General features: G+C 40.7%; 1 protein-coding gene across 10 annotated transcripts in view; it reads left to right on the forward strand.

Moving 5' to 3' along the window:
- Positions 1-21689, forward strand: part of NCOA7 (nuclear receptor coactivator 7) — a 153376-nt gene that overhangs the window by 113367 nt on the left and 18320 nt on the right. The gene's annotated exons all lie outside the window — the stretch shown is intronic.

Genomic DNA, 21689 nt, shown 5'->3' on the forward strand with positions numbered 1-21689 from the left:
ATTTGATGTTCTCAAGTACCAGTAATTAGAAGTGCTCTTTCATTGAGGATAAAGGAATACTATGGAGCAGATCCAAACGCCTCTTAAGTGCAAGAAAGGGGCAGGATTATAATTTTTAAAGTGCTTACAATTCTAGGGAATGAAAGGTTTATTGTCCTTATGGAGGGAGCATCTGTAGCTCAGCAGCATAAGAAATGTGATCCCCTGGATAGTCTCAAGAGGGTATATACTCCTAGAAAAAAATTATATTTTTAATTCACCAAAGAAGATACCTTCTTGGTTATGTGGCAGTCTAGGATAGGAGGGATAGTGGCATAGAAATTCTTCAACAGTATATCACTGAGGATGTCTTTATAATAAAAATACTTAGGGAATATTCTTTTTAGAAAACAATTAATTGCTTTTATTTCATATATGTGGTAGAATAAAAATGTCTTTTAAAGTCCTTGCAATTAGTTTGCAACAGTGTTAAAACCATGCATCTTGCCCCTTAAAAACATCATCCTCTAGCCTGGCTAACACACCTGCCAAGAGCATATACACTCAGCAAGCTTCCATAACATGATTTCTCAGTAAACAAAATTAAATTCTAAGCAAGGGTGCACCTTCTGGCTGATTACTACCTAGAATGATCATTCTCATCGGGAGAGTTGTCTCATTTTAATAAATTATAGTTTAATGTGAAAAATAATAGGCTTTTTATTAATGAATTTGCTAATAGCTTTTACCTGTCTTAGACACAAACCCACATTAACCCAGGCATTAAACATAACTTGTTTTGCATTTATGTAATATACTCCATCACCTGTGCCTGCAGCCCCCACAGTATCTCCTGGAAATTTAGGGATATTGAGGAGAATGAGGAGAAAATGTGTCTCTTTTGTTATCATTTTAAAATGTTTCAATAGAAGCAGTGCAGATTTCTGAAGCTCTGTTAAAATTGGAGTCCTAGAATTAGAATTTTACAGCTGAATAATATCTAAGAGATTTAGGCCGATTCTTGATTTTCTAGTTGAGGAAAACAAAGCGCTGAAACTTTCAGTTAAGTTGTGGGTTGTGTAAACTTGATCATCTATCAGAAAAACTACCTATCATATATATCACTTTTTCTCTGGGAAAATGTATTCTTTATAATATAAGGCAATTGTGTTTTTTTCAATTGTGTTATCTTTGCTGTAACTGTCTGCACCAAAGACTCTTGTAGAATAATTGAAGCAATCCCACACATGTAATTATTTTACTGTCATTTTTAACCCAGAAGAAACCTTTAATGCTAAAATAGTACTTCTCTTTGACTTCTTATACCACTTTAAGTGGTTTTTGTGAGCTTTTAAAAGCAGGTCAACTTTGGGAGGCCGAGGCGGGTGGATCATCTGAGGTCAGGAGTTTGAGACCAGCCTGGCCAACATGGTGAAACCCCATCTCTACTAAAAACACAAAAATAATTAGCCAGGCGTGGTGGTGGGTGCCTGTAATCCTAGCTACTCGGGAGGCTGAGGCACGAGAATCGCTTGAACCTGGGAGGCAGAGATTGCAGTGAGCTGCGATCACGCCACTGCACTCCAGCCTGGGTGACAGAGTGAGACTTTGTCTCAAAAAACAAACAAACAAACAAAAAAAAAGCAGGTCACTTGTGGGATTCTATTATATTGTAATTTATAGTGTCCATTACTTGTTCACCTTCGGGTAGCAAATAACTTGGAATACTTAGTTTTCTTTCTTGAACTAATTATGAATCAACCGAAGATTTTCTTGGAAGTGTTATATTACACTGCGTTAATGACAATAGTTTTTCTGTGTAGATGTTAGGAATTTTTTTGTGGTAATTCCTGCTTCATGTATTTCCATGTCTACCTCTCCTAAAGGGACCCACATTTTAGTTGAAGTAGGGGGAAGATGAAGCAGTCCCATGGTTAATTCTCATCCAGACCTCCACAGTAAGAAATATTTATTTTTGTTTCTAATCCATGCAATTCTTCAGGACTTAAGGCTCAACAGAAGTCCTTAAGGGGGAGCTAAGAAGTGGCATGTACAGCTTTTCTCACTTCACTTACAATTTCTGGATTCCCTCGCTGCAGCAAACTGAATGTTTCTACTTGCCTTTCTGTTTAATGGATCCATGCAGCCATCCATTGGAGTTTCAGATGCAGAGTGAAGCCACCCTAGGAGTGGCTCCCTTCCCCTTCATGGGTTACAGTGTCCTTTTCATAGACCTTATAGATGTGACAACTTGTTCTATTTAGGCAAGTCTCTTTGACTTATCCACTATATTAAAGCTCCTTGTCACAGGATAATTACATTTTGATGGTGAACTTCACAAACCAAACATATGTTTCACTGTTTCTCTCTATTGTTCCTAATACTTTTTAAAAATGTTTACCTTTTCCTTTATTGTTATTACTACTAAAAAGTTAACTCTACCAAATCTCTCCTTCTTTATTTACAATGTACCCTATGGGTTTCCCAACTCCATCACTGAATGAATAATCTACCGAGTAAGACCATGGAGAGGGCGGGGCTGTGGGGCTCAGAGGGTGGTAGTAAGGACAACAACAATGGAAACCTTGCAGTCTCCGTTAATCTCCTTTGTTTTGGGTGGGTGTTTTTTTCTGTGGCAATTCTTACTAAATTTTAGATACTAGAAATTAGAGATGTGAAGTAGTTAAAAACTGCCTAAATACGTAATAGTTTTATTTACCTTGGTAGAAGTTGTCAGATCTAAGACCTCCATGAATCCAGGAAAGCCAGCAGTTTCTTCTTGCACACCTGTACACTATGACTTGAAACATACTCAGGTTCACTGAGAATTAAATACTCGTCAACCTTATGTCCTCCCTGTCTCCAGTGCAGCTTGCAAAATCAGGTAGCTCTCTTGAGACAGCTGAAGATAATAGTGGTATACTGGGGAGATCTGCAGTTTCCACAACTCTACTTATAAACCTGGGAGGTGCTGGCTCCTCCTGCTTTCACTCTTGGTGCTAGTTTAAACATAAGGACAATGTTCCACCATATTTTAATCATCTAGTACAAAATTTCTCAACCTTAACACAATTGACATTTTGGACTACATAGTTTGTTGTTGGAGGGGGTGGGTGGGGGTGAATTATATGTTTAGCAACCTCCATGGCCTCTTCCCACTATCTGCTAATAGCGTCTCCCCAGTTGTGGTAAACAAAAGTATCTCCAGACGTTGCCAAAATGTCCTCTGGAGGACAAAATCACTTCACATTGAGAACCACTGGTCGAGTACTAGACTCGGGCCTATGTACCATTCTGAAAGTGGGGTTGTAAGCCACAATAGCTAAATAATTTAGAGATTTCACTACTGTCCCCTCCCCTAGAAGAGGTGTGGAGTCTTGGGCTGAAATAATGAGCTCCAGAACCAGGCAGATGTGAATGGGAATCCCCAGAAGTATGGGCCTTTGAATGAGATACTTTATCTCCTTGTACCATAATTTCTTAATTTAAAAAATAGATCAATAAAGACAATGTGAAATTTAAAGTTCAATGCAGAAGATACCTTACACATTCATCGTCACAGACAAGGAGAAGGCAGAAAAACTAAAGCAGTCCTTGACCCCTGGTTTGGCAGTGAAGGAGCTGAAATGAACCAGACACACTGATTTGGACTGTATTAACCCATGTCCCATTTGCACCAAGAATACTGTGCTGGCAGCAAGCTGTACTCTTTTTTTTTTTCCTAAATGGGAAATGGGTTAAAATATTTAAAAATTTAAAAATATAGATGATTGTAAGCATTAAGTAATTAGATCATATTTGAACAAATAATTATTTAGTGCATACTTCCTGGCAGGCACTTATTTACCTAGTTTTAGGTAAATAAGACTGGGACCGTATCCTGAGAACCTTATGAAAAGTGATTGAAGATACTTCTTAATACTTTGTAGAGATATAATATTCCGCGAATTTGGATACTGTTTTATATTTTAAAAACCACAATTGTCTTATTCCCCCCTTCCCTTTCTTAATGCTGACAGATTGTCCTTGATTAGAAAGAACCAATAATTCTTCTCTAAAGTAAAACTTTTCTCTTTTTTCCAATTATTTATAGCCTTTTAATCTCTGAAATGTTTTATAATAATTAATTCTATATTATCCAGCTTTTAAAATAAATAAGATGGAAATAGTGTTAAGTAGCAGGAATTATGTAGAGTTTGTCAAGCCATGCATAAATGTTTAATCCAAACTTTTTAAATTGGTTAGTGTGATTTGTATAACAAGTAAACTAATAAGAAAGCGAAGGGAGAGAAGGAGAAGGAAAGCTCATGGGGTTTAAATTTTTATTTTTGTTTAACTTGAAAAAAAATTATGCTGAGATAGCTTTAGTAACACTTGAACATACAGATAAGCCAAAAGGAGATGGAGAAAGAATCTGTTTTGCAATTGGCTTTTTTTCCACTTAATATGCTGTGTACATTTTCCACATCATAATGCTGCGTTAGGCCATTCTTGGGTTGCTATAAAGAAATATCTGTGACTGGTTAATTGATGAGAAACAAAGGTTTAACTGGCTCACAGTTCTGCAGGCTGTGCAGGAAGCATAGTGCTGGCCATCTGCTTCTGTTGAGGCCTCAGGAAGCTTACAACACCAAGGCAGAAGACAAAGACAGTGCAGGCCTCTGACATAGCAGGAGTGGAAACGAGAGAGAGTGGGGGGAGTTGCTACACACTTTTAAGCACCCAGATCTCGGGAGAACTCACTACAGCAAGGACAGCACCAAGCAATGAGGGATCTGCCCCCACGACCCAAACACCTCCCACCAACCCTCACCTCCAACACTGGGGATTATATTTCGACATGAGATATGGCAGGGTCACAGATCTCAACCATATCATATGCTATGTTAGTTCATATATATATGTGTCTGTGTGTGTGTCTGTGTGTGTGTATATATATATATGTATATATATATATATATGAAGTACAGTTAGCACACCATTATGTTTTCTGATTGATTTAATCATGTACTTACTTTGGATATTAGGTTCTTTTGAATTTTTGGCCATTATAAGCAATGTTACATTAAAAGTATCTGTAAAATCCTTCAGGGAGTCTTATGAAATCAAAGAATATGTTTAAGGCTTTAAATACATGTTGCACATGAAAGCATGTGACCATATATACACCCACCAGCATAAGAACATCCTTTTCCCCAGATGCTTGGAACACTGAGTGTTATGATTCTTTATATCTAATTCAGTAGATGAATAAAAAAACAAATGTAGCTATAAAATGTTTTATTTTAAAGGTGAGTGAGCACTTTTTATATAACATCTGTTTGATATAAGGTAAGGCCAGTTGAAGCTGGAGAGTTTTGGTTCTGTGTGATTCCTTTAATAAACAGAGTTTATGGCTGGGCCTGGTGTCTCATGCCTGTAATCCCAGCACTTTTGGGAGGCTGAGGTGGACAGATTGCTTGAGCTCAGAAGTTCAAGACCAGCCTGGGCAACATGGCGAAATCACATCTCTACAAAAAAATACAAAAATTAGCTGGATGGTGGCACACACCTGTAGTCCCAGCTACTCAAGAGGCTGAAGTGGGAAGATCACTTGAGCCCGAGGTGTAGAGGCTGCAGTGAGCTAAAATCATGCCTCCACACTCCAACCTTGAAAAAAGAGCAAGACCCTGTCTCCAAAAATAAAAATAAAAAATTATTTATACCTTAATATAAAAATGTATAATACATTTATTTGTTAAAAAGTATTCTAAAGTGCTGTTTCTCTAATTGGCTTCTATTTAGGATCAGCAAACTGATTTATACTCAATAGACAGTTATGTTTTGTGTTTGCACACGTATTTAGGATAAACTCACTATGTATAAGTTAAATTGATTCTGTTTTAGAAAACATGATAAGTTATTACATAATGTCAAGCATAATTCAAAGTCTCACTATCTCATTATAATATTTGGGATTTTTGTGCTTTCACAATAAAAATGAGTAACATATACATGCGCACACAGGTATCTGTCAGTTTAAAAGGTATAATCTATGTTGCGTGTATATACCTGATAGTCCAATTTGAGACTAACAGTAGTATTTCCTATAGTATAGTTCATCACCCAGAGTTCTCCATGGTTGCCTGGACCAAAGATTAGAACCAAGAGCTCAAGGCCCCTTTTTAGGAAATGGTACCTTTTCTTTAAGTCAACATTTCCCCCAGGATATTCAATGGAAAGCTAGTCCCATGAACAACTAATGGGATAGAAAATAGGTGTTTCATAGTTAAATATGTTTCATACTTAGTTCTTAGCTCTGTGTAGAACAGAGCCTTAAGCTCATAGTTTTTATTCCCTAAATAGGCTTCTTTAAGAATTTCTTAGTTTTATTTTCTATTCTCTATTATTTTTCCTGGAATTGGTATAATAGCACACAATTTTTACTTTATCTCTAATCACATTTTAATTTTATGAGATTACTTTCATATCAATATATATTTAAAGACATGTTAGTCCAATCTCTCTGCTGGCTTTAAATTCTTTACTATAGTAAATGCAAATTGGGATATATTTCCTTTTTCACATTTTTTTTTTTTTTTGAGATGGCATTTTGCTGTTGTCACCCAGGCTGGAGTGCAATGGCATGATCTCGGCTCACTGCAGCCTCCGTCTCCTGGGTTCAAGCATTTCTCCTGCCTCAGCCTCCCAAGTAGCTGGGATTACAGGCACCTGCCACCATGCCTGGTTAATTTTTGAATTTTAGTAGAGACAGGGTTTCACCATTTTAGCCAGGCTGGTCTCATACTTCTGACTTCAAGTGATCCGCCTGCCTTGGCCTCCCAAAGTGCTGGGATTACAGATGTGAGCCACCATGCCCAGCCCCTTTTTAACATGTTGAGTAGTAGCATCCATACATACAAAGACCGTGTAGTAACATTTTGGCCACAAAAGCTATACTTTATTGTTAGGAGTGACTAGTTGATGACAGGTCATAGTCAGGATTTTTGAACTCTCTTTGTATCTTCTTTTTGTTTTTCTAAACTATTCACTCTTGGTTCTGGAATATTTAGAGCAAAGCCTGAAAGGCATGAGTACTGAGCTTTTCATGATGTGCCATCCATCTGAAATCTTACTCATTTTTAAACCTGTGGGTGCTAAGCTTCATTGGACCCTGATGTCATTCAGGTGCCTGAATTGCAACATTATAAAAGCATCAGATTATTCTGGTTGAGCACATATTTTTACAAAGATCATCCCATGTTATCTTCATCATCTCAAGGAGAATTTCTACTCTTAAAAACTCAAAGAGGATTATCAAAGAAATTAACCCACTACCTCAGCTATCAGTTTGCCCAGAGCTAAATCAGAGAGCATTAAGAGAGCAGATTGGGCGACAAATGGATGCCCTTCTTGACTTTGTGCTACTCTGATTGTGAATGTAATACTTGAAAATAACAATTTCCTATTCTTTAGTTCCTCTTCTTAAAACCTATTTTGTACCATATGTCTATGATAATCTTCTAAAAAAAACTATTCTGATCTTGTTTCATTCCCACAAAAATATCTTAAGCCTTCAGGACTGATGTCTAAACCCCTTCTGTATTTTTAAAAACCCTTCATAAAAGTGCTAGGATTACAGGTATCAGCCATTGTGCCCAGCCTATAATACATTTTCCTAAACATTAGTTGGATGGGTGCATGAATAAATGAGCTTACAATCTAATAAACAAAAAAAAGTATTTGTTATTTCTTATAATTAAAATTGTATAGACTAATATTTAGAAAATACAGAAAAGCAAAAAGAAGAAAATTGAAATCTCATAGTTTTGTTACAGAGAACTAACTACAATTCATTTTATCTGTATAGCCTTTTAGCCTTTCTTTCAATGCATGGATTAATGTAATAATACTATATAGATCATACATATATAGTATATATAAATTGCTTTTCCTTAAAAATGTGTATTTTTCTGCCATTAAATATTCTATTCACATGCATTTAGTGAGCATGCATTATTTTATAATGGGAAACAATCATAAAAAATAAAATTGATTCCCTATTAAACTTGTTTTACAATGGAAAGATGTCCAAATCCTAAGGACCTTCATGAAGACAGCCAAATGCTCTTAACAGCACCTTTTCTTAGAAATAAGGGATGAATTAAAGGAATTACAAACTGACCTAGTTTTCTAGCATGAAATCTTTAACCATAGTTAATGTGGAATTTTCTGATCAAAAGTCACCTTGCTTCTACTGGGATCACGGCTAACCTGGAATCTTTAATGACTCCTGGCGCCAAGAAGACCATAATCTTGAACATTTTTTAGTACTGTACTTGCTGGAACAACTGAGGTCCTACTCAGCCATACTAGGTATATTTCAGAATACGAACCCTGTGATTTGTAAGTACCACTTACCAATGTGTTATACTGTAATTTTATGATGATTCTTTAAGTTGAAAGTCACTAGTAAAGAAAAAACCCAAACAAGATCTCCAAAACATCCCTACAAGAATTGTCTTCTTGTCTTCCTATTTAGTATGAATTTTGGAACACCCCTAAACAAATATGTAATTATTGATTATTTTATGTTTTAAAGTGACACTGCTTGCTCTTCCTTCCTGATTATTTTACCTTTTTTTCATCAACTGAAAATTCCAGAAATTCATTACCCTCCAAAAACACCCTCTTAGGCAACCACCCCCCAGTAACTTCAGTAACCAGCTTTGGCAAATACCTTGAGTTAATCATTCACTCTACAGTGAGACCTAAGCTCATGAAAAAATAATCTTCTTTGTAAGTGAGCTCTTCACCGTGCTTTCTGGTGGTGGAGCAAGCTTTGAGACAAGCAGCTTTGGAGAATAGCTGAGGGTCCATTTCCACTGCAGACTAATTAATCCCTGCCAATGGGTGCTGCACACAGTGTTTGGGAGTAAGTATGCAGAAACAGTAATGATTGCAAACCTGAATGCCTGCAGGGGCTGTGGAATGGGGGTGAAGGAAGCATGAGGCCAGTGTTAATTATAGAGCTCCTTCTCTACCAGTAGCCGCTGTGGACCTCTGTAGCTAGGTGGGAATGGGAACATGGGCCTGGGGTGTTGCTACATCTTCTCATCTTTTTCAAAAAGGAAGTCAAAATATCGATTAAATGTGTTAAATCTCCCCAGTTGTTAAGTATTGTCCACTGTTTACTTTTAAAGATAGTGAGCAGAGCGAAGAAAACATATTCTGAATCCACGCTATGGGCTGCCAGCCTGAGGCCTCTGGCATTGATATTAATATAAACTTTTAAGTTTTTATTCATTTTCAAGTAATCCTTTTTATAACCACAACTGCTGTTTTGAGCTTTCTCAACAGAGCGTTCCTATTATTTTTGGTGAACCAAAGAGTATTTTTCTTTCCAGCTTTATTGAGATAGAGTTGACAACTTAAAATTATATATTTTTGAGATGTTCAACCTGATGATTTCATGTATGTGTACATTGTGAAATATACATCACAATGGAGCTAATTAAACATCCTCATTACCACACAGTTGCCATTTTCTTCTTTTTTGGTATGTGTGGTAAGAACACTCGTTAGCAAAAAAGGACCTGTCTACAATGCATTGTTAATTATAGTCACATTGTTGTACATTAGATCCAAAGAAGAGTAGTTAGTTGGTTTGTAAATAAATAAAGTTTTTTTTTTTTTTTGATAGACACACTAAGACCCTTTAAAAATGGACATTATACCTGGGTATTACTAACCATTGATTTAATTTGGAGTTTTAGAATACTGAAACTGGAAGAGGCCCTACAGTGCAAGGAAAATTACCTTTTTCACATGAGAATTTCCAGCCAGGCCATTAGGACTGGATTTTAAAAGGCAGTCGTTTTCTAGCGGCAACCTCTGTGGTGAAAACTGCTTTGCCCTACTGGGCTTCTGTAGCTGTTTTCAGAATGGAACCCGCAGAAGTTTCAGACAGACATGCATTTGAATAATTTATGATGGACAATACAAATGACCAATGAAACTGCATGCACATGCATTTCAATACTTTCTAGGGCACATTCTTTTTTCCTTTCTTTACATGTCCTCTTTCAGTATTTCCCATTCTCTGTGCCATAATATACTCTGAAGTATGTTTTTAATGTAATAGCTATTAAATTGTTTAAAGGTTCCTGCTTATCAATTTTAAGTCAAGTGAGTTTCGGGATTATATTTTGCTGTGTGTACCCCCAGTTTCTTTTCCTACCAATCATGCAGCTTTTGATAGGGCAATAATTCCCCAACTGCTCTGCGTTATTTTGATCACGTTTGTTGGTTTTACAACAATGTAAATGGCAATGAGATGAGAGAGTTCCCTTAACCCCCTCATGGGACTTGCGACAGGGATATCTCCTTTACTCAGCTGCTGCACTCAAACCCCTTGCAGGAGGGGGAGCACGCAGGTGAGTGGGTACAGGAGCTGGGGCGGGTGCCTTTGGGCACCAGTGGGAATGAACCATGTACCAGCCCATAGTAGCGTCTAGGGGTTGCCCACAGCAGCGCCTAGGGATTGCCCACGACCATTGGAGCCCCAGAGGGCATAGGTTACAAACAGTGCTCTTTTAGCATTTGCCGTCTGTGGATGACTAAGTGTTAAACCAGCTTAGTGGAGAGTCAGGGTGATAGCCCTTTTCACCCTGCCCTCTTGGTACCCGGATTCTTGTCCAGCATCCAGGAAGAATCAGGTCCCATGGACTTGAAGGATGGTGAATGTGGAGATTTGATTGAGCAGTAGAAGTGGCTTTCAGTGGGATGGGGAGCTGGAAAGGAGATGGAATGGGAAGATAATCTTCCCCTGGAGTTTGGCCAAACCTGGCTGAACTCCTCCGACCGTCCCCGACCAAACTTCTCTCTGACTGTCCAGCTGCCTCTTTTCCTCTCAGCATTCAGGTGCTTCTTCTCATCTTTCCTCTGCTGAGCCACTCTGCTCCTCTGCCAGTGGAGCGTGGGGTTCTTTATGGGCACAGGGTAGAGGGTGTGGCAGGCCAAAAAGCAACATTTGGGGGGAAAAACGGGGATGTGAAGTTCTCATTTAGGGCCACAGGTCCAGGCTTCAGGGTGGAACCCTTGCAGAGACCCCACCCTATTTTACCTAGTATTTCTCTGCCTTCTCTCTATATCAGCAAGGTTTTAGATCCTCATGTAGAAGAGACTTTCTAAAAGATCTGTCCAAAAGTAGAATTAACTTCCTTGCATATTTAATAATCCAAACACTGATAGGGTGAGCTAAGTTTTCTTATCTTCTTTTAGAAGCTCAGAGAGGTTAAGGAACTTTCCCAAAACCTCCAGCTAGTAACGGCTGGAACCAACTTGGGAATTCAAGTCTTTGACTTAGAAATGTATGCTTTTTAAACTTTAACTCACAGCCATATTTTTTTTAAAGTGGGGATGGAAGGGAAGCAACAGTAAATTAAATCCTACCATAACTAGTAGTAAATCTTGTTCAATAAACTAGATTGTAATTTTACCTAAAGTTCATACACCTAAGGCGTGAATGGTAGGTAGAAATATGGTTTGTTTCAAGCATCAACTCTTCAGTTTTTCACCAGGTTTTCAATCCTTAAGCCCTGGAACTTTGTCAGTGACAGGCTTTTATGAGCTAGCAAAACCAGGACAGTGGAAGTGACCCTAAAAGAAATAGTAAAGCATATTGTTTAAGACCATGAACTGACCTTGTGTTCATCCCAGGTCCACCCCTAAAATGCTCTGTGACCTTGGGTGACTTAATCTATGTAAACATCTGTTTCTTCATGCATTAAATAGGAATGATCATAATAGTGCCTACGTCATGGGATTATAATGAGAATAAGTGAGCATGCCCATGTATTAAATGAAAATTAGTTGCTGCTGCTGCTGCTATTACCTCTCCTTTAATCTGTTGTGCTTTGTTGCGTGAGTTAGGTGCTTCCTTCCAATAAACTATCATTTACCTTCTTTGAATTTCTTCTTTAGAGATGACAACAACTCTGTCTGCTAAACAAGGATTTGTAATTTGAATATGGTGTCTCCTTTGGGATAAATCCCTAAAGGAGCCTTGTATTGAAGATAAAGACCTTTGAGGTATATGAAGAAATCTGATTAAGGCCAAATTTGTAATTAAACAGAAAACCTAAACAAAGTTGGGGGCCGGGTTGTAGACGGGTTGATTTTGTGCCTGGCAGAGCATGTATGGCAGGTTTCTTCCCATGCCCTCTGCCACACCTGGGGTCTGGCCTTGACTATCTCCTGCCTGGATCACCATTGCAGCCATAGCAACAAAGCCTTTATTTCTAGTTGATCCTGTCTTTTCCTGGCCCTCCCTACTTGGCTCCACATCAGTCCTTCTCAAGCACAGATCTGTCCGTGCCCCTTCCTGCTAAAGCTATGAATGCCTGGCCTCCCTGTGCCTGTGGTTGCCTATGGCAGCTTCAGCTATTCACACACATCCCCTCCCTCACAAATATCCCTAGATCTGCCTACCATCTATACTACTGTTTACTTAATTGTTGTCTTTATAGGATTTAAATAGTAATTTTTTTCTTACTTAGTCTTTTCCTAAGTAGCAATATCTGTAAAATCAGAAAAATAATATGCTAGTTGTACTAATTTTTACTACCTTTTTTTTTTTTTTTTTTTTGAGACAGAATCTTGCTCTGTCGCCCAGGCTGGAGTGCAGTGGCGTGATCTTGGCTCACTGCAACCTCCGCCTCCCAGGTTCAAGCGATTCTTCTGCCTCAGCCTCCCAAGTAGCTGGGATTACAGGTGTGTGCCATCATACCCGGCTAATTTTTTTGTATTTTTCATAGATACGGGGTTTCACCATATTGGACAGGATGGTCTCGAACTCTTGACCTCATGATCCGCCCACCTTGGCCTCCCAAAGGCATGAGCCACTACCCTTTAAGTACATATATAAGTATTAAAATATGTTCTTCTGCATACCCTCTGAAGTCACTGGGACTGCCCCGCCACACTTCAGGAAACAGTGGCCACAGGCTAAGGTCCAAGTATTTTATCTTATGCTTGGGACTTTCTGTGACCTAGTGACCCACCTGCTCTGTCTTCTTTCTTCTCATCTCCTACCTTTCCATTAAGCAAATGGTAAGTCTTGTTCTTTTATTCCTCCTCCCAGGAATTCCTTCCCTGCCTCTTGAGTTCATGTTCAACACCAGCATCCCAGCTCGGACGCCCCTCAGCTGTTGTGTTGGCACTGTGCTAACATTTTTTTGTTTACTCTCCACCACCTGAGCACCCTGAGGCAAGGCCTGGGTATCCTGCATCTCTGTCTTCTTTACAGAATCCTTTGTCAGAAATAACCAGTGACCTGATGGCATTGTCCTCCTTTTGCTCTGCCATGTCCACTTCGACCTCACTGCAGCATTGGAAGCACCTGGTCTTCCAATGCCATGACTTTGCATGGGTTCCCTCCAGTAGAATGCTCTTTCTCCTTCCTCCTCTAATGGACTCTTCTGCCTCCCTCAACACCCAGTTTAACCATGGCCCCTGGGAAGCCTTCCCCTGCCGCAGCCTTAGACACTTCACTGGGCTTACCTTTGCCATGATTCTTAATTTAAAAAGAAAGCAATAGTGTGAGCACAGAGCCAGAATGGACACTGGCTGCATTTTGGAGACTGGTATAAAACAAAGCTCCCAGGCAGCCCCAAAGAGGTCAAATTTATCCCAAAACCTATGAGGAGACATTGGGAAAACATTACAGGCAGTTTGGTGAAATGCTCAGATTTGCATTTTATGAGCTCGATTTTGCCTGCCTGCTGTTTCTTCTTGGCCTTTTGCTAGGACGGCTCTGCTTTCTCTTTAAATATTAGTGGTTTCTTGGGACCCAGTACTTGACCCAGTTCTCTGTTCATGGGTGTTACCACACACCCACTGCTTCAGCAGCAGGTAGCAGCCAGGATGAGTAATTACTGGTAATTCTGTTCACTCATCCATCAGCGCTGCTTAGTGTCCTGAGGTAGTGGAAGCCCAGAGAAGCTCAGTGGTTTATCCAGACCACAGCGTGAGTCACAGAGAGCTTCCAAAAAGCCATTGACAGACCTGCCAAGGTTAAAACGGGTGATGACTGAGATACTGCTGATGTTTACAGTGGATGATCTTTGAGAAGATCAGCTTCACTAGAGTGGTGAAGGAAGAAATAAGATTTTTTTTTTTTTTTTTGAGACAGAGTTTCACTCTTGTCGCCCAGGCTGGAGTGCAGTGGTGCGATCTCGGCTCATTGCAACCTATGCCTCCTGGGTTCAAGCGATTCTTCTGCCTCAGCCTCCCAAGTAGCTGGGACTACAGACCCCTGCCACCACGCCCAGCTAATTTTTGTGTTTTTAGAAGAGATGGGGTTTCACCATGTTGGCCAGGCTGGTCTAGAACTCCTGACCTCAAATGATCTGCCTGCCTCGGCCTCCCAAAGTGCTGGGATTACAGGCGTGAGCCACCGCACCCCGTCAGGAATAAGATTTTAAAACTCTACCACCTTCCAGAAAATACCGGAGCCAGGTTCGATTTAACAAAGGGCATATACAGAAAGGTGAACAAAATCAGAATAGAAGAGTTCAGGAATGAAAAGGAATTGGGAAATCTGCCAGCCCAGATGTCAACAATACACTCTAAAGGGAAAGTGAGGTGTGGGAGGGACTTTGGGAATAAATAAAATCTGAACACTTTTAAAAAATTATTTATTTTTACTATTTTTATTTTTTGGAGACAGAGTCTCACTCTGTCGCCCAGGCTGGAGTACAGTGGCGTGATCTCGACTGACTACAACCTCCGCCTCCTGGGTTCAAGAAATTCTTGTGCCTCAGCCACCCGAGTAGCTGGGATTTTACAGGTGTGCACCACTACACCTGGCTAATTTTTGTATTTTTAGTAGAGATGGGGTTTCACCATATTGGCCAGGGTGGTCTCAAACTCCTGGCCTCAAGCAGTCTTCCCACCTTGTCTTCCCAAAGTCCTGGGATTACAAGCATGGAATTTATGGATCCAGATGAAGGAGATAGGGGAATGGAAAGGTTGCAAGGTGGGGTGGTGGAAATAATTGAGGAAATTCACCAGGGAGTGGGACCCTTAAAAGTACAGAGAGGAGGGTTAAAACAGGTCAAAGAGCAGTTACTCCTTTTGAAGAAAAAGAGTGCTAAGAGGGATGGCAGAGGGAACACATTTTAAGAACAGTACAGTAGAGAATCTTCCATTCCGAGAGGGGGCAGGTAGGAGAGTGGGGTGAGCTTGAAAAAATAGAGGCTAAGTATGTACTGTGTAGAGTAGGAAAGAAAAAAAGCTACAGGTGAGTACGGAGCTGCACCAGGAGAGGGTTTTTCCTAGCCAAGATTAGCTGCCTTTGTAGTGGACCCATTAAGCCCAAATAAGCAAACCTAGCTACATTCATCATCCCAAGAGAAGAGCTGGAAAGATAATTGTGTTTGTTTCTGTGGGAAGGTGTTTGGAAGGGCAGGTGCAGGAGGATCACTGCTTGTAGGCCTGCCTCTAGGGGGCACTGGTGAGGGTGAGCCTGAAAGAGAGATACTAAAGTATATGAACCCAGGAGAGGCTGAAGACTGGGGAGAGAGGAGGAAGAGGGGTCAGGGCGGGAGCATAGCTGGTATAGCCAGGAGAAAGATGTGGGTGAGATGGAAGGCAGAGGGATCAGAAGGGGAATTTCAGAACTTGAGGTCTGTTTCCAGAGGGCAGAGTTGAGTTCTGGGAAATGACCCACTAGGAAAACCCAGTGAATGAAAAGAACATTCCAATAATTAGGTTAAATAAACAAGGCAACTGTAACCTAGAAGGAAAAAATATGAAGTCATATCCTCTCCCCCAAGTAAATCATAAAAATAACCTAAACAAAAGATAGAGAATTGAAAGGAAGGAGAGCTGGGAAGAGGGACATTGACTCCTTCCACCTGGTCTCCAGAGGACTTAGAACTTAAGTAAGCAAATTGATTCTACATGAATCTTAATATCCTCTTGTGGGACAGGCCATGTCCCTTCTTCATTCCTCCTCCTCTTCTCTCAGAGGCATAGCATGAGGGTCCTGTCTACATGAGAGAATGAGGGGATATTATGTGGGAGGCTGCTGTTGAGGGAAATAGGAGTCTGCCAGTGCCCCGAACATCTCAGAGGAAAGAACAAGCATTTCCCGGCAGAGTGCCCCATTGCAGATGTACCTTTGAGGTTTCCCATCTCACCTCCCCTGAGGCTACCCAAGGTTTGGGTGACTCTGTTGACTGCAGAGACAGAGCGTACCACCTGAGCGATGGGGGAGGCATTCAGGGCGGCTTCCCCTTCACACTCCCCAAACACAGAGCACAGCACTGACGAGCTGGCCCCGGTGGTGCTGTGAGTCCGTCATCAGCAGAAGGTGCAGGAGCAGGAATAACAGGGACCGGGCTGCGTGTGCCCTAAGGGCCACTCGGGACATCTCACTAATACTCCTTTAGATTTATTAACGAAACCTAAAGCCAAGGAAGTAATTGGCCCATACTATGACATGAGATCTCTGACTGTGGACAGATACTAAAATGTTCCTACCTCCTTGGACTTAGCATTTATTTTAAAAAAGCAGGGGTTGGGGAACAGCTTAGAATTACTGGAACGTTTCCGGGGATGGGGTGTTTGGGCACATTATTGAGTCTTCCCAACTCTCAATTTCCTTAACTTTAAATTTGGCACAGTAATACATGCCTCATAGAGTTACTCTACAATGTAAGGTCCTTAAGGCAGGAAATCACAGCTTTTCTTTTTAGGTAGATGGTATATTTTACCAGCATTGGTTAAAACATAAGGTTGCTTTTCTGCTTAATGTTAAGTGTTTACGACTCTAAGCCTCTATTGTGTGATATATTGAAAGTGCTTTTTCCTCTTCTCTAGAAACATTCCTCCAGTGGTAAGTCCCAAGAAACCCCGTGCTTACTCAGTTTAAAGGGCTGGCCATGGCTGCTGCGAAATAGTCCACTCTGGGAACAAGCAAACCCGGAGCCTAGATTTATTACTCACAGAAAACCCAGCCGTTCTAAGAGAGTAGGCTTGGGATATGCCCCCTTACCTGGTCACCCGATTCCTGTCCTAGGCTGAGATATTTCTTCTAGAGAAAATGGCACCAGCAGGTAAGAATGCTTTATGCCAAAATTGACACCCCAGTACACTCCATCGCACATCTTCTTGTTAAACCTAAGAAACTCACACATATGCACATGCAGCCATTTCCTTCCATAACATGCCCACAGTGGCAGGGGGCTTGATCTAAGTTTCAGAATCAGTAGCACACCATGCCTCAATTTGTCTGCTCCTAAAATGGTTATGACAAGACCCGACCACTTCTCCAACCCCTTTGGAGAGTTTCCCTTCAGGAACAATGGAATGGAGAAAGGGACGTTGTCTTTTTCTGTGGACTTATCTACGCTAGGACCACTCTAATTCATCAGAGAAGCTCTAATAATATTGAGATCTTCAAAAGAGATGGTATTAGACGTTTGATTCCTCCTCAGGAAATCCTACAGACTTTATATAAATCTTCCTTCTCTCTGACCTACTACCCCATCCACCTTCCCGATGGGTTGTAGGAATGATGAGTGGTCTTCATCAAACAGGGTATACTCAGTCATACCTGTCTCCAGAATACTAAGTCCTACTTAAATCTGCATAATTAAAATAATCATGTCCCTGAGCAACTTAATGTTTTTGTCACCAGAAAGGGAAATGACTAGCAATTGCTAAGATAGTTTCTCTCCCTAAAACATTAATTGACCTGCACTTTTCACACTTTACATTTTCTTGCAAAGTCTAAGAAGAAATGAAAGCTTAACTCCAAATCCGTGCTTGATTCTTCATTCCCTTGCAGTCTTGCACAAGAATATTTGATTGCATGAACTCAGCATTCTTAGAACGTTTCCTTTTTCACTCAGTGTCTATGATTGTCCAAAGACTTTCCCAAAGGAGAGTAAAATGTTAGAGGAAAAGTGAGTAGTGCCTAATGGAAAGTGGGTCCAAAAAGTGATAAAAAAATGTGTTTTGTGTTGTAACTAGAAAATTAACTGGGAAATGGTTCAGAAACCATTGTGGAATGAGAGGAGGACTTTTTAGTGTGATAGAAAGAACGCAGATTGCCACCACAGGAAATCTAGTCCTGGCTGTGATCCTGATGTTTTCATTCAGAGCCCTCATTCTCTGATACCTAAGGAAAGTTAGTTGAATGAAATGCCATCCGGTGTCCAGCTCTAACATTCCAGAAGGGAGGCTTCATGAAGGCAGGGTCATTGGCACACAGTGGGTGCCCAGGAAGTGTTGTCAAAGGAAGCAACACCCTCTAGACAAAGACCAGCAGGAACACACCTATAATTGAGTAAGTCAGGTTAACTTATTGCAGTGAGGGAGAACACACACCATATAGGGAGCCATGGGTTACCTCAGTAAGAGGATGTTAGAAAGGAGTGGCTCATGCCTGTAATCCCAGCACTTTGGGAGGCCGAGGTGGGTGGATCACGAGGTCAGGAGATCGAGACCATCCTGGCTAACATGGTGAAACCCCGTCTCTACTAAAAATACAAAAATTAGCCGGGAGTGGTGGTGCATGCCTGTAATCTCAACTACTCAGTAGGCTGAGTCAGGAGAATCACTTGAACTTGGGAGGCAGAGGTTGCAGTGAGCCGAGATCACACCACTCCAGTCTAGCCTGGGTGACAGAGTGAGACCCTGTCTCAGAAAAAAAAATAAAGGACTTATGGGATTTCGGTTTGTGTTAGGTGATTTGGGGGAGGATTCAAGGAAGCAGGGCCTTGCTCTAAATGGGTTGCTGTCAGGAAGTAGGGGTAATTTTAAGATTGGGTATTTTATTAAATCCTATCTAGAAGGAAGGAAGACTGGAGAGACTAATGCTGTAATTGGGAAGGAAGCACAGTCATTCTCATTACCCAAATTAGGAAGACGTTTGGTCATTTTTGTGGCTGGATAACGTTGTGTTGTTTGTGTTCAGCTCTGATGACAGAGTTGTCTTGTTTTTGTTGTGATTCATCATGGTCATAGAATGGCCTTATTTAGTGTTGATGTTCTGGAAAATTATGTTAAATAGGAAAACGTCGGGCATAGCTGTGAATGCTAAGCCAGCTCTTAGTAACACTGAGGCCTGGCTGATAGTACTAGGCTAGTTCTCAGATATTAGGGACTGCATGCCTTTTTCTCTCAAGTCAGCTAAACAGCAACCTATTAGGAACCACTTATGCCCATACATTTTATCCAGTGTGGCTATGCACATAATATGTATTTCCTTTTCCAAAAGTTATAGTGAAGCATAGGTCGTTCTCAACTCTACTTCAAAACATATTTAAGATGGACTAAATTTTTAAGTATTGAAAAAACTAAGATTTATAATTGTATCTTTGTCAAACCTCTCTGGAGTGATGATTTATTTCATGTTTTCTAAGTTAGCTTTTAATAGGGAAGTTCATTCTACATGGCAAAAATAGTTCAGTGGTTCAAGAGAGAGATAGCTGGTGGGAGGGCAAAAATAATATAATCCCTATACAGAAGAATGTGAGGTTATATGTGAAAATGACAAATTGAGTTGTTGCTTTCACAATGCAATCCTACTTCTGAGAATGTCCTGTGGCTTTGCCTGTACACGTGTGAAATGAGTCACATGCAAATTTAATTCATCATAGCATTGTTCGTTATGGTACACTCTTGAAAACAACCCAGAGAATGGCTATGTAACTATAATAAATCCAGTTAGTAAGTACTGTGTAGCTGTAAAATAAAGAATGAGGGAGCTGTCTATATACTGGTGTGGAAAGCTATCTAGGATATATTATTAAGTGAAAAAGCAAGATAAAGAATAATGTTGGGGTGATCAGACCCAACACCAGGTTGTGGGGGCGACAAAGTCAAAGGATTGAGAAAAAGACAGTGAGAGATAAAAAGGTGGGACACCAGGGGGCCATCATTATTGTACGAAGGCTGCGAAGGCCCCGAGTTCTGGGAGCCCACGGTATTTATTGGTAATCCAACAAAGAAACAGGTGGTGAGAATGTGGAGGTCAAAAGAGCACGTTGCATTAAGCACATGATTTACAGCTGTGATGTTTAGCATTTATATGGAACATGTTCTGCTACTTGAGATAATGGGAATAGAAGCCTAGGAGGGCTAGAAGCAAGGAGCCAGCAAGTCTAGACACATTCCAAAGGACATTATGCAAGCCCTGCCTCAGTTTCCCTCCCAACACTCAGCTTTTTCGCAACATGCCTCCCTTCTCTTTTTTGTAAAAGAGAAACTATCATTATTACTGTCATTATTACTAGCATAAGAGGTGGCCTCTTTTAATTGAGCAAGGCACTTGCAGGCTGTGCAGCCCTTAATTGCCAGTCAGTGATCCAGCTTCATTTTTCCTAGCCCTTATTCAAACTGGAGTCGCTCTGGTTTGAATGCTTCCCACATACCTCCCCTTTCCCTTTTACAGAAGGACCCTTAATCCTAGGGGTTGCAGAAGGATGAAGGTCCATCTTCTGTAACTTCTTTATGCTGAATAGGGGCGATGATACTCCTGCCTAACTATTAGAGTCTCTTTTATTCAGGGTAGAGAGGAGCTGAGTCAGAAAGCATTGGTCCATTAAGCATCGTGACTCTGGTCGGTCTTCGTTCCATCTTCGCAATCAGATTCAAGTGGCTCATGGCTCGTACTGGGGGAACCCGGTCCATGGTTGGGATCCATGCTCCCGTTCCATGGTCGTACACATCTTGAGGGCATCCACACGGTTTGTTCATCTCCTGCAAAAACACAAGCATACCCCCTCCCCCACGTTAGTAAATCTACTGAAACAGAAGCAAAAACTTTGTGGTTGTAGCCAGGAGGCATGCCGTTGCTGAAACATTCATTAACTCAGTTTCTGCCTCTTTGGTTAATTACTGTGAGGTAAAACTTTCACTGATAATGAGAAACAGGCCTTCTCTGATTAACAGAAGGCATAGAGAAAGCAAATCGAGGCTTTTCAGACCTTCAATTCGCACTGTACAGGTGGGTCTACTAGATGCTGTGGCTCATGATAGATCTTCAGATGTTTGGTGGGTACCCACACAGGCACCTGATTGTCACCTGGAGAGACACAAGCAGATCCTCTTCCCCATAAAATTATCTTTAGGCAGGGATCAGAGGAAGTAGATTCAGAGGTAAGGAAAATTTTGGGGGCCTAATGGCTTCCTGATGTTTGATAGGTGTTCCCTCGGAAGTTAGGAATTCCCTTTCTCTCCATATTGCTACGTGGGCATGGAGGACTAGGTAAGCATACTTAGAGTCTGTATGTGTATTTACTCTTTTTCCTTCTCCTAATTGGAGTCAAAGGATTGAGAAAAAGACAGTGAGAGATAAAAAGGTGGGACACGAGGGCATCATCACTATTGTACGCAGGCTGTGAAGGCCCCGAGCTCTGGGAGCCCACGATATTTATTGGTAATCCAACAAAGAAACAGGTGGTGAGAATGTGGAGGTCAAAAGAGCACGTTGCATTAAGCACATGATTTACAGCTGTGATGGTTTAGCATTTATGTGGAACATGTTCTGCTACTTGAGATAATAGGAATAGGAGCCTAGGAGGGCTAGAAGCAAGGAGCCAGCAAGTCTAGACACATTCCAAAGGACTATGCAAGCCCTGCCTCAGTTTCCCTCCCAACACTCAGCTTTTTCCCAACAAATAATAAGAGAAAAAATATATATTCATATTTATATC

This window comes from Pongo abelii, chromosome 5, assembly GCF_028885655.2.
Source record: "Pongo abelii isolate AG06213 chromosome 5, NHGRI_mPonAbe1-v2.0_pri, whole genome shotgun sequence".
Lineage (NCBI taxonomy): Eukaryota > Metazoa > Chordata > Mammalia > Primates > Hominidae > Pongo > Pongo abelii.